Consider the following 14,107-nt stretch of genomic DNA (forward strand, 5'->3'; position numbering starts at 1 on the left):
TCCATGACCTTTACTTCGTTGCTAGCTCTCTATATACTGGGCTGAATTAGCAAGTATATAAAGAACACGTAGTTTTAGGGTTAGTCTACACGCTGTTTTTTTACCGCATCGAACCTAGCGTCTTGGGTAAGTTGGTTTCGGGGGTAATACGAGGAGATCTTTCGGTTTGCCTGTAGCTTGAAGCTGATGACATCATTTCAACCTGATAAAAATAACTGAAACAAACGCAAAGACGTAAGCCTCGTACATAGGGATTTGTGACAAAATACGATTCAAATGATAAGAAACTGCCACCGGAAAATACATTTTTATGATTTGATTCGCCTCCGTTTCACCTACTCGAGATTAACAGTTATAACAATCACCATAATTCTGGATTTTCCTTAACGATGACGCCATCAGCCTAGACTCAACTCTATGTAAGACAGTCTGGAATTTTCTATAATTTCACAATCACAATTTTAACTTATCGTGGTAGCCTTGCAGAGTTCAGACTGTTGCCACGCAGTACATAATACGCTCTCAAATTAAATATAAAACCTTCATTTCATGTTATAAAGCTTAAAGTCGATTACACCGGTTCGCCTGTGTGCGTAATGCATATGTGTGAGCCCTGCGCGTTGCATCGCGCCCTAGGTCAGTACACTTTAGTGCATCCGTGCGACTGCATCGCCTTTATTCGCAAAAAATCATGAATCAAATCAGATATCATGAAAATCATTCAGGAGTGTTAAAAATGAAAATTCGTTCACATTTTCCCGATAACAGTGAAAGAAAATGGATAACTCGTCTTCTTTGTCCGACGCCATGTTGTCAACGTAAGTAGCTTTCCAATTTTTGAATTCGGAACATGAACACGCCATTTTGAAAAGTCGTTTTTTTTTTATGGAACATCTGCTCGGTTGTTTTCAATTAAGGTAGTTTGGCATTTTATCCCATTTTTTTTTAAATTTAAATCGTTAATTAATTTTCTTGTGTTAAGGCTGTTTATCAATGTGTTGAGTGAGAAAAGTACAAAGGAGGTGTATTTTAAAACCATTACGTCACAAGAAGTACTTAAGGAGCGCCATATTGAAAATCGGCGTCAACGTCTTACAAAAGTCGTTTACTTTATTATTTTATTATTATTACACGCACAAATATTAATAAAATAAAAATAAGTTCTAGTTGGAGTAAATATTATGTAGTTAAAAAGATCTTTTGTGTTTTGTTGACGCATTGTAAAAGAACCTCAAAATTAAATTTATATTATTCACAATACTATGTATTTTTATTTGTACAAACATTTACATAGCCTTCGGGTCGATCTCTCTTTTTTGTTCATATAAGAAATACATGTAAAAGGAATTATAAATAAAACAAATAATTATTAAAAGCAATTGAATTAAATCATGTAAAAATATTTTATTCAAAACAATATCTTATATTCTTAACATAGAAAATAAGTAATATTACTTTTGGTCATAATTCTGTATAATATCAAGCGGAGTATAAACTGAACAAACTAAAACAGTACAGTTGCGTTGCATCAAAGTAGGGTTTAGGAGTTTTCAAAGGGGAATTCCCGTAAACAATAAATATCCTGAAATAATGAACCACGTCACCTGCAAAAAAAGCATCTCTCTCTATTGTTTTGGAAGTTGTGTGGTTATCATAAATAAGTAATCTTAACAACATTTTGCGCCATATAGGTAGTTCAGTTATTTCATAAGGCACAAAAGATACTTGTATGAAAACGGCAAGACGACGGCAAGAGTCTGCCCTGTGCCACACAGATTCTGCGTCAGTTTTTGGCATAGACGTATAGAATCCCAGCCCCAGCCCATCCCACTATGGTCTAGTCCACACCATGATGTTGACTTACCAATTTAACGTCCGCTAACATCTAAGAAAACTTAAGTCCTGCGCACCGATATAAAATAGATAATGTCCCTTGAATATTACACCTCTAAATCTTTTCAATAATCTAAGATATTTTGTATTGTCTTAAACAATAAAACCTTTTTCAAGGTGAGAAAAAAACAAAATGTATTTTTCTTTCGTTGAATTAAGACTTGCTGTTACAATAAAGGCAGCGTAAGGAAATCGTCACGTCTTAGACCCAATAAACATGTGTCAGACAGAGAAGGCTGATCTCCTACTTCTGTATAAAAGATAGTCAAAGACTCTTATATCATTATTGATTTTATTAATTTAATAGTAGATACGTTATGAAGGAAATACATGCGTTTTTCTTCAACCTATGTACATCTTCAATGTGGTATCAGGTAGGTAAGTTCGTTGGACTAAGTTTGGTTTAAAAAGTTTCTTTTCCCGTGACAAATTTCTCGAAATACATCCGTCCTGACACGGCTGACACTAAAATCCTTTATGAAACCTCAGAGCTCTGTGTGTCCGCCCGCGTTATCGATCTAAGTCTTTTTCGGTTTCCTTCCTCGTACGATGAATTATTTACCACACTTAGATTGAAACAATCCATCAGTAAATTATTTAAACTCAGAGTGAAATCTCTCGCTTAACCACTGGGTTAACTACTGGGGGTATATAATGTTGCAATTTCTAAATAAATCGTGTAATTGTATGGTTCTATCGAAATAAACTTCGTTAAACTACATAAACAATGATTGTATTTAATTAAATTTATATTAATAACGAGAGTTGTCGTAGGTAAGTATTAAATGTCAAAACGACATTGAAGAAACAATGACAAGTCGACAAACTTCATAAATAAATGCTTCAAGTACGTAATTACTTAAAAATAATAATAAATTACAATATAAAATAGGTTTATATGATAATTGTTTTGTTACTATCACTATTGAACATTGATTCTTACCTATGTATTTATGTTATAAAATATACATTCCCAAATAAATATAGCGGTAACACAATAAATTATGGATGCACCAAAAATTACTGTATTCTTCTATACCTCAGCAAAAATGATTTTTTTATTGAAGTAAACAATATTTACAATTTTCATAATCTAGAAAGTAATCATAAAAATGATTAAAAAGAAAATCTTTACAAATTTAAAAATTTTGGTCCCTGTGGCAGTGTACCTTACGCTGGCAACATTTTCTCACTGTATTGAGATACTTTTTCGTTGAGCCAGGAAAGTCCAAGAGTCTCTACTCCAAAGGGAACAAAATCGAAGTTGGAGTTCCGTCCGGAGAGCCGTTTATTATTTTCTGCCTGCTCTGCGGCTCGCCCGGCTTACTTGCTTGTCCGAAGGAGGTGAGACGGGGCAAACGTGTCCACATATGTAGTATCCCATATTAAATAAAGCCCGTCCATCCCTTTTCCAAGAGATCAAAGAAATCCCATCCGGCCTGCTGCGGGCCAATCAAATCCCATCCGGGATGCTGGAACATTGATCGAGGCAAGGCAGCGGCGTATAATGTCGTTTAGCGCGGAGACAACGACCTGCAATATTTTGGTAATGTAGGCCATGGTGTCGAAGGCTACGATTCTATGAATTTACGCACTGTTTCCAAGGGAAATTTCGCAATTGCTTGCTGCAAATATTTTTTAAGAGACTCAATGTCGCCGTGTCGTTTAAAACAGGCCATATCCTGTAAAACTGACCATAATTTGAAGGCTAAAGGGTTGAGATCTGGGCTAGATGAGGGCCAGTCTTTAGCTCTTATAAAGTCCGGAACGTCGGTTTCAAGCCAGGCCTGGGCATTTCGTGCTTTGTGACCAGGTGCAATATCTTGCTGGAAAGTCCACGATGTATTTTTAAAAAGCGTATTGCTAAGAGGTTTCACAACATTATCCAAGACTGTATTTTGATCACTTAGGCTGAAGTTTTTGTGACTCCTTGATAAGACACTCCTCACCAAACCATCACTGACGAAGAATGATGACCACGTTGTACCTTTCCGACCACTTGAACAGCTTCTTTAGAACTGTGAGCGTACATCGTCATTTTGCTTACTGTAGTGTTCTTCAATCATGAAAATTGTTTCATCGGTAAAGAGTATATTCTTTTGCATTTCACCTGTGTATCGCGGCAGAAGACTTTTTGATCAATCCACTCTCTTTATTTGTAAAAAAAATCAATGGCGCTACAACCTTTTTAGGTCTGGGCCTCAGATTTCAGCCTTCTGTGCCCGACACACGCCGTCGACTTTTTTGGGTCTAAGGCAAGCCGGTTTCCACACGATGTTTTCCTTCACCGTTTGAGCTAATGTTAAATGGGCACATAGGAAGAAAATCCATTGGTGCACAGCCGGGGATCGAACCTACGACCTCAGAGATGAGAGTCGCACGCTGTAGCCACCAGGCCAACACTGCTCTCTCTTTAATTGTAAAGATTGATTTAGGGCATGTCCTGTATGTCGACGATAAGCACTGAGCTTCAGGTCTTGTTTTATAATACGCGACAGAGTCCTAGCGGGAATCTTCATTTCTCGCGATAAGATTGATTGTTGATTTGTTTTGGTTTTTTGAATTCTGGATTTAAAGTTTAGCATTCGTAGTTCTAACAGCACGCGGTCGCCCCGATCTTTTCTGGCCTTCGACAGACGTAGTATTTATATACGAATAAAATAATATACCTACGTGTTCGTTAGTACGTGTAAGTTGAAAAAAAGAAAAGTTTTAAATAGTATTTATGGCATGACTAGCTATATAGTGTAACAATACTTCTTCTCATTGTGGGCCTTCAAACTAATTCAATAAACTGTAGGTATTTTGTATGCTACTGATTTTATATTTGGACATAATTGATGTTGGCTGCAATTTGGAAATTTAAAGAAAACTGTGTCCATGTCAATGATTGTTGGATTATGCAGTAAGCATCTGGTCATAGAATTCTATCGTTTTGTCAGTTTTATTTTCACAGGTGTAAGGCAAGAAAGTATAAGGTAAGGCAAGCCTCATCAGTCTCTTCTTTACCAGTCACAGCCTTTTTAATGTGTTCTTATACATTATGCTTTTAAAGTTGTAGGGGTATATAGTATATATATATATATATATACTATATAGTTGTGAGCGTAGTTTTATAAGTGACAATGTAACAACACATAGGGACAGTCTGTACTTAGCGATTGACGCGAAAGCACGTCAAATAAAGATGTCAATCACAATCGCATTGTTTCCTTTGGAGTCATCCGGGTAGTCACCCGGAGGCAACATACCCCGGCACCCCCCACATCTACATTGGTGACCCCGACGTGATGTGAACACGCAACCTTCTGATCCCCCACATCTACAAAGTCATATCGATTTCATATTTCTATCTTGATACCGAAATAGAAATTGTAAAAAAAAATATTATTTAATTATTTGCTTGTTTTTTGGGATCTATGAATCGGTGAAAGTAGATTGAAATTTATTTATTTTTTTAAAAGCTCTCTACTCATGTGACATTGCAGACAATAACATGTGTAACAGCAACATATCTAGGTATTCCATACAACAAATCGTAGTTTCATCAAACAAAATTGCACTAATCCCCATTACGGGACGTAATTAAATGTTATTGACGCACTATGACAACATGACTATCGCATTACAAAGTGCAATGACCTTGCAGAGTGCATTGATATTTGATAAAGGGCATTGTTTCAAATAAAACTTATTGGAGTTCGTTAAACCAGGCGTTTATTTATATAAACAATAGGATATACCTAACTATTACTCATAGGCCGGAAATGGTAGGTACCTAGTGCCTAATGTGGTGACGGCACCATAGACGAAGAAGATAGAAGATTTTCAACCACGAAATAAGGGTTCGTACGCAATACCAATGGCTTTATCATGTGCAAGCTGACTCATGAAGGAAAACATCGGTATGTCTTAGACCCAAATGTGTGTAAGTCAAAGATGGTCACTTTATTTAAAAATAACCATTAAAACATACGCAAAATGTCTTTGCCCTATGCCTCATTGAAGGGCATCATGGGTTATGTCTACTTATTTCAAACATCTCATTTGAAATCATCAATTCTAAGATCCATAATTTCCATTTCTCCAATTGTCACTTGCACTATAGCCAAACCATTCTACCCAATAATGTTTCTCTTCATATTAATATCTGATACTTGTGTCACCAAATCAGTTTCAAAATTTTGTGTAACCAGTGTTCCATCAAATAGGGTCACAAATCATAAAAATTAATGAATGTAAACTAAAGTAACGAAGGCATTCGTAATATACATTACTTTGCATAAATTATATTCAAATCTGTATATGAAAAAAACCGATATTCATCCATTAAATTATCACTGTTTAGCTATGAAGAACAACATTTCAGCTGCGATATTTAATGCCAGATTAGAGTAAAGGAGACATACAGGCTTAGGAACGCAACAAATACTTTGATTAACAAGTCGTCATGAACGTATGCACAGATAAATAATCGTACATCGGAAAGGATTTTTAGTAGAGCTAAAATCATCTCCAATGTATGTAGAATCTTACGCCAAAGAATCACGGAGAATAATTAAGAATACTGAAGAATGTCTGCCTACATATTTTAAATTGCTTACAACTGTAACTGACCTACTGACACATAACACGCAAACGTCTTACTCTGCAAAGAAACCAAATACTGATCTGCATTATATCATAGTTTATTTAAAACTATTTGCGTTCATTCCTTTCTGAAACTCGCTCTGCCGTGCATCAGCGTAATTAGGTTCTGCATTTCAATACGTACCGAAAAGAAAGAATTGAATAAGTTTAAAACTTCCGTAAATATTATAATCTTGAATTTATTACATTCTTTATATAACTCGATGTTTAGACTATTTCTATTTATTTGATAAAATTACAATTCCTGTGCATTCTACAAATACGCGAGGAAATTTTTCATCCTCTCATCTCTGTGCGTATCAGTTATAGCTACATAGGCCTAAGTATAGCTAACATATACGCTACATAGCATGCATTTGATTTGGTCACCCTTGCAATGTGTTTACGACAATGAAATATTAAAATTATGTCCCTTGACAAACACGACACCATTTCATTATGTTAATATTATTATCAAATCTTTTACGATGACATATACCTATATTCACCTATAATTAAATATTAAAGTTTCATCCTTCCCTCATATCAAAACCTACTAAACTATTTATCTTACGGCCAATAGACACATCGCGTAGACCATAAAATAAAATAAAACTACAAAAAATACACCCAAACCGCACGAGTGCATCCGAAAAAAATAACCAATCAAAAATAGACCAATAGAAAATGTCTATGAGTTTAAATATGGAATGCAAGATGCGTCGTTCGAATCGGCCAATGCGATGCGTGCGCGCACGCCCTTCGAGCCCTTTCGCCTTCGAGCTGTCAAGTTGCGCGGACATCATTTGCATTTTATTACTTTTTGTATTTTATAATGCAAATTGATTTTTATTAAATTTAACTCACCATTTACCAAGATTTAAATTGTATTAATTAAAGAATTACTTAATGGGATTCAGATTCTCATATCAAAAAGGAAATTCCAAAAAAATGTGATTTAAAATTTTAGTAGGTGTTTGATTTATTTTAATTGTTATCTATTCGATGGCAGCCAATTTTATGGATGAATGTGACAGGAACTGAATTTCTTATAATTTGTTATTTTAGTTTAATTTTTGATAATAGGCACTCAAGTTAAATTCTCTTTTGAAACAGTAGATTGCTCTCATTAATATTTCTATTATTAGAATAGCATTTCTGGGTAACTCGTGAACGTCTTCCGATAGAAATCAAATATGTACTTTAATCTGTGTTTATATTGATCATTAAAAATGGCTACCATTTATTCTCGTTCATTTTACGCATTCGAAAACTGGCAGTCAATATTCAATTTAAAACTGTTCACATAAAACATCTTTGTGTTGATAAAATGATTAATGACTTTGATCTCCTGTACACGCAACGTGTTGTTCACGGGTGCCATACACCCAAATCAAAAGTTCGATTGTAAGTACGAATGTCTTGTACTAGACCAGTATACATTATAAATATTCCTAGAGTGGGTGACGTATATAATGACGTCACGCGATAACACCTACAAGGTCGAATTAGTCAGCGTTTTGATTTAATGTGGTCTAACTATTGTTTCCATAATACTCCAGTGTTGCTTCGTTCTCTTGGGATGCATCTCTTACAATGGTATTTTTTCTTCAAGCAACTGTTATTTGCTAGGTACTCTACTACTAATTGAAATTGGTGCCTCTTTGGTTTTCTCTAAGCTAGTCTAGTTAAGGGAGATTTGAATTCCAGTATAAATCATTAATCGAAATCAAGCAGTTAAGTTCATAAATAGGTAACATCCTCCCCACCATACAAAATGTCAAAAGTTTATATAATGAGGTTATTTCATCAGCGCAATCAGTCAAGCCGCTTCCTAGTGGAAGAGCCATTCTGTTGTTTTCGGGCTTCAGCTAAATGGGCAGGCCCGACAGGGGGTGTACCACTGTCTCACCGAAAATCTTAATGTACTCGTACTCTTCGTGCTGTGAGTGAGACTCCCGTTGCCCATCCCCCCCAAAAGTATGAAGGTGAAGTTCGAACAGAAGTTACCCCAGGTTTTCTCCAGGGCTCCCCCTCTGGGCATCCACAACCGGAACATTCAGGTCGACAAACAGGCTGCCCTTTGTATTCTTGAGGCAAAACTGCGCTGAAAACTTAAAAGCTTGTACCATTTCTTTAAAAGGCCGGCACTCTTGAGTCTGGCATTGAGAGTGTCCATGGGCATGTTATCACTTACCACAAGATGAGCCTCCTGCCCGTTTGGCCCCTTTTCTATAATTTCCTTGTGTAACTGATTTATTTCATATACGTGAAACGTGAACGAAATCTTTTAGTGGGCATAATATTGTTTTCGTTAAAATGCATTTTTGTTACAGATTGAAAATACTCATAGTGAAATAGTTTACAATTTTAATAAATATTGTGTAACTTTTAATGTTGGGACTAATAGCTTTGAATGTGTGGGTTAGTATTGATAACAACTAACACATTACGATTGAATATCATAAATGATGCATGTTTTTGCATATAGAATATATATAAATATAAATGAATATTTATTCTATTGCGTTTGCGTTATAAAAAACGATATTGATAAAAAAATTAAAATAGGGTGGATAAAGTTGGTTAGGCCTTCCGGACAGGGGCCGCATCTTAGAGTAGTAAAATTCTTAATTATATCATAAATATATCAATAAGATGTGAATGAAAAGGCCTATTGTCATTATAAGGTGAAACAATTGCAAACTTTGTTTAATAATGTAAGGACTCGTGCCCAAACACAATAGAATTCAGTAAGTGTTTCGGGTTTATTTTTGTTTTATACTATACCTTAGTTTATTCAAATAAAGGATTTTTACTTATTTTAAATTAAAAAAATGTGTTAGCCGATGACAAATACACGTTTCGTCTCACAAATTTTGCTGAATTCATACATGACGTAAAAGAAATTGATATTTAAATGATAGTCACGTGACACAAAACGGTCAATCGACAATGATGACACTTGTAAATAATGTCTTCGCCTGTCTAATCCTAGTGCTGTCTTGAAGTTAATTTCGTTGATCTAAATATAACATGGGTGCATTTATATAATTTAAGATCATAAGTAACACGTAAAAGCTTAAACTTTGTTTACGTGTTTACTGATATAGGTACCTACGTCATACGGACGCCATCTTGGATACAGAAGGTATTTTGCGTTTTTAAAATTATAATTTTTTAAAGCCAATACAGACTTTACAGTATTAGAAATATTAATGTGTATAGGTTGTTTAGTCAAGAATAAATAATCTAAAATGGTTTTTAAATTTTTCTCAAATGTCCCCGGACGAACATTGAACAGAAATCTTTTCAGACGTTTTTGTCTTATTTGACGTTAAATTGCTTGTTACATAGTAATAAATATCGTGCTGGTCATTTATGTGGTAAGGCAATTACAACTGTGGGCCGGATATCGACAGGAAGTCCCACGACGGTGGGAAGTGACGTCACAACTTGCACTTACCAAATATTTCATACAAAATCAATAAATTGCTCCAATTAAATTTAAAGTGTTTTGCAATATTCATTTCAACTTTCAAACTCTCAGACCTTTTGCCCATGAAATTGTAGGAATAAGTTAAAAATAATGGCTCACAACACAATTTGCATATAATATATTGTATGTAAACAATAAATGAATATTTTGAAATATTTGTATCGTCATTAAATATAATTCAACAATTTGTTTAAAAGTCCTATTAACGATCTCTTAGAAAAAAAAAATATTTCAAATTGCATACATAGAACTCGGTTACCAAATTTTTTTTTATACTTCCTTCTTATTTTAAGTTCTTAAAACATATAGTGTGTATATATATTGATATTAAAGTTATTGTATTTTACTGTTGATTTAGAAAACATATTTTTTTATAATAAAGACTGCGATTGGACCCCAGAAACAATAACAGATTTCCCAAATATTTTCACTTATTATAACGCCGTGAAATCTAAAGAATAAGATAAACTAAATCTTTTATATTGAAATTTGATTAAAAATTGATTCAAATTTTTATCAAACATTACGTGTAAACTTGTCAAAATTATTCTAATGAAGATTCGAGGCTGGACTGTGACGAATTAGTTTCTTTCATTATATAAAAATTAATAACTTGCTACAAAAATTAAAAACAATGAATATTTTATCTCAAAACTCAGACTGTAATATACTAAGCACATTTTTATTTTATTTTTTTCTAATTTTCGAACCATACCATAATGTAATAATTACGATAATTAATTTAGTTATTAATTAACTTATTAAAATACGACGGGTTCGAGAGAAGACAAAAAAATAACTACGTACGAATTTTTTGAAGTCGCTGAAAAGGTGATATGCAGAAAAATATTGGACATGAGACCCGCCTCCTTTTATAAAAGTTGGTTAAGAAATAAGAACGTTCGATTTATAAAACGTTAAGGTCGAGCGGCGCGGGCGCCGGCACCGTTAACTTTAAAGACAAAGTTGACATGTTACAACCGTCTCGCTCTAACGCAACGCCTCCCGCCTACATGAAACCGGCGCTCTCAATAATTAGTCTTGATACTTTATTTTTGGATAGCGTTATACACTAATGCAAATTTAAATGGTCATTTGTGATATATATTGGTTGTATTATTATCACACTGCTTTGTAAATATCTCAAGTCCGTTAGATATCTGCAAAGCACAGTTTCAACTCAAAATGTTATATTGTTTTTATTATACGTAGGTGTATAACACAAGTTTATTGTGTAATTGTATATATTGATACTACTAGTTTTTCACCGAAAATTAAAATCACAAGAAAAAGTCATTTAAGAGGCAGTTTACCTAATCTAAGTTTTCTTCTGGATCTATGTTGGTTACCCTCATTCGTAAAACGTACTTTCCAGCCTTGTGGCAGTGCCAGTGAGCTATAGACGATGGTATCCTATTAATATCAGTTGAGTTTCCTGCCTCTTCACCCCGTGCCATAAAAAAATATATTAAAATCAAATGTAGACTTCGTAAGTACTAAACAATTTTATGAAACTGAGAATATACTTATTATTGTTGGTAAAACGAAGCAAAACACTGTTTTGCTTCTGTCCTTAACTCAGATTTTTATTGGACGATTAAATTAACTCACTTCATGTCATCTGTTTGGTTGTGGTCATAAACATGGAACATGGACGAATAAATTACGCTTTGAATTTGGTCTGCTTTATCGTAAAGATTTAAAATTTGTACTTTTACAAAAGATATTTTAGTGTTTTGCATGAATACCAATGTTAATGATTATGGTGAGTGGCATAAAACTTTTGCAATTGTTGTGAGCTGAATTTTATGGTCATTTTGTGATAATAATAAATGCTTAAGGCAGGACTCAATTAATATAAGCTGTAAAATTTATTTTACGTGTTAGGCTTAGAAACTAGGAGCATGCTGTTGATATTTTATACATTTTTATTTTATTAAATTGTTGCAGTGGGATTAATTTTATCAAATAGTATCTAATTAATGTTTTCTTAATGATAATCACATTATGAATCAAGAATCTCGAGTGGCTTTATCATACTGTCGCAATCGAGTTGCCTAGACGATTCATAAACGGAGAGAAGGGTTGCCGACCAGAATCTTTCCCCTTTATTTTTATTCTCGCTATTCGTAATAAATTAGACAAAAATCATAAGTTCTAAAAACTAAGTCTAAGTTCTAAGTATTAAATTTTTTGAATCTCTTTTTTATTTATCTATAATTTATTACGCTTAGTATAATGACTACATCTAGTATATAACAAGACTTTTGTTTCATAAATTGATTCATTGTGTACTTTATGTCAATAAATGTGTTCAGGCATTTAGTCCGAAACTATTATCTAGGCCTTGGAATAGTTTTTTTTTAATAAGTGTGGGTAAGCTGTTTTTAAATAAATAACTAAAAAATTGTGTAATTTTATTAAATTTCGCACAACCCTTAGTCGCACTATAGTCCTATCTATAAATAGTTTCCTGTTGCTATGTGACAGTCGCTATGCAAAATTCTTTGAAGCCAAGCTGCATGATTCACGCACTCTACTTTTTGCGCTATTCGCTGCTTCAAGGTCGCTGCTTTCTCAACCACAATGGCGTTCAATTGTTCTGAGTTTTGATTGTTAAAAAATTAATAATAATAAATAACATAAAAACAAGATTATTATTACTATTGATTATATTTCACGTATTATTGTATAAATTTTACTTGCAATTAATGTTCTTATAGGATTATTTATATTTACCTAATTCAATTATGTAATACCTGTATTAAAATTCCGAAGGCATTCACAAAGGACACTACAATATAATGAATTTAGCGGATTCTTTCATAATTCATTGTCTAATAAATACCGCTTAGTTTAATGATTGACGTTATACGATACTTAGAATAAAAAAAAATTAAACACACCTCAAACTTATCCAATAATCAAGACCGCATAGTCGCAGTATATTGATCGAAATTCAAGTTCGGAACAAAAAGTAGACTGTACCCCGTCCTTCCCGCACGGCGTTAAATTACGTAAGTTCGAGCGAGATAGCTACGCGACGTCAGTAGGCCGGTACATTGAACCCTAATTTGAGACGCAGCTCCTAAAATAGCAGCTATCTCCTTCAAGCAGAGTTTAATACATTTTAAAGAGGTTAGGTCTCTCCGTATTACACTACTTTCTTTGGTGATTTGACATTTTTTTTATGAAGTCTAGATTTATCGGAATGTAGTGCAGTACTTTCGGATTTAGTGTTTTAAATCTGATTGACTAAAATTTATTTTGCGAATAATTGATGAACCAGTTAATGGACTTTTTGAACTTTTTTAAGAGTCCTTCCTGTGATATTTAGCACTTGTGTGTTTTGTGTTTTGTAATAAAAAGAAATGTCATGAAATAAAATATTTTTAATTAGTGAAAGGATTTTAGAGGTGATTTTAAAGTTTACCAACATTTTGTGTTTTTGATTTCATTTAATGTGATTGTGGTAATTATTATGTAAGGGGTATGTATTATTAAATCTATATCAAAATTATTTTTTTATTTAATCTATTATTAAAATATCCTTGACTAAAAAAAATATATTAAAGAAATCGATTTGAAGTCAAATATATATCACTTAAATAAGTTATTTTGATATACATACGATATAAGTATTAAATATACTAAACGTTAATGTACAAAATATGAATTAAGCCAAAAAAATATATTAAAACCAAAATAACCCTAAATTTCGACTCGTTATTTAAATACACAATAATTATATCCCTGTCATGTAATTGCTTTTAATGAATTTTCTATTAGCTAGAGTAATCCTTCAGTTACGTTTATTTTATTCGTCTGGATTTAATTAAGTATCTCCTCAATTAATACATTTTTATCACAAAACCATTATACAATTCAAATTGTTAATTTTTAATTGTACTAGCGCCATCTATCGTCAAGTAGAAGAACCATAATAAGCGCAGAAAAGTGGCAAATGATTAGATAGTTTTGTTAATATTCATTTATAGGTATCATTTTAAGAAAATTAATCATGATATTAGATGACATTCAAGATATTCTAATCTATATTTTCACGCAAAAGTAATTATTTAATAA

At 33.2% G+C, this 14,107-nt stretch overlaps 1 long non-coding RNA gene across 2 annotated transcripts in view; it reads left to right on the forward strand.

Annotated features, from left to right (window-relative positions):
- Window positions 1–14,107, forward strand: part of LOC123717476 — a 46,625-nt gene that overhangs the window by 19,964 nt on the left and 12,554 nt on the right. Inside the window, exon 1 of one of the 2 annotated variants that reach the window (XR_006754824.1) lies at window positions 616–818. The exons of the other annotated variant lie outside the window; for it this stretch is intronic. This is a non-coding gene — a long non-coding RNA (uncharacterized LOC123717476). Of the gene's footprint in view, window positions 1–615; window positions 819–14,107 lie in introns of those variants that run through there. 2 annotated transcript variants of the gene reach the window in all.

This window comes from Pieris brassicae, chromosome 12 (assembly GCF_905147105.1).
Source record: "Pieris brassicae chromosome 12, ilPieBrab1.1, whole genome shotgun sequence".
In the NCBI taxonomy this organism is placed as follows: Eukaryota; Metazoa; Arthropoda; class Insecta; order Lepidoptera; family Pieridae; genus Pieris; species Pieris brassicae.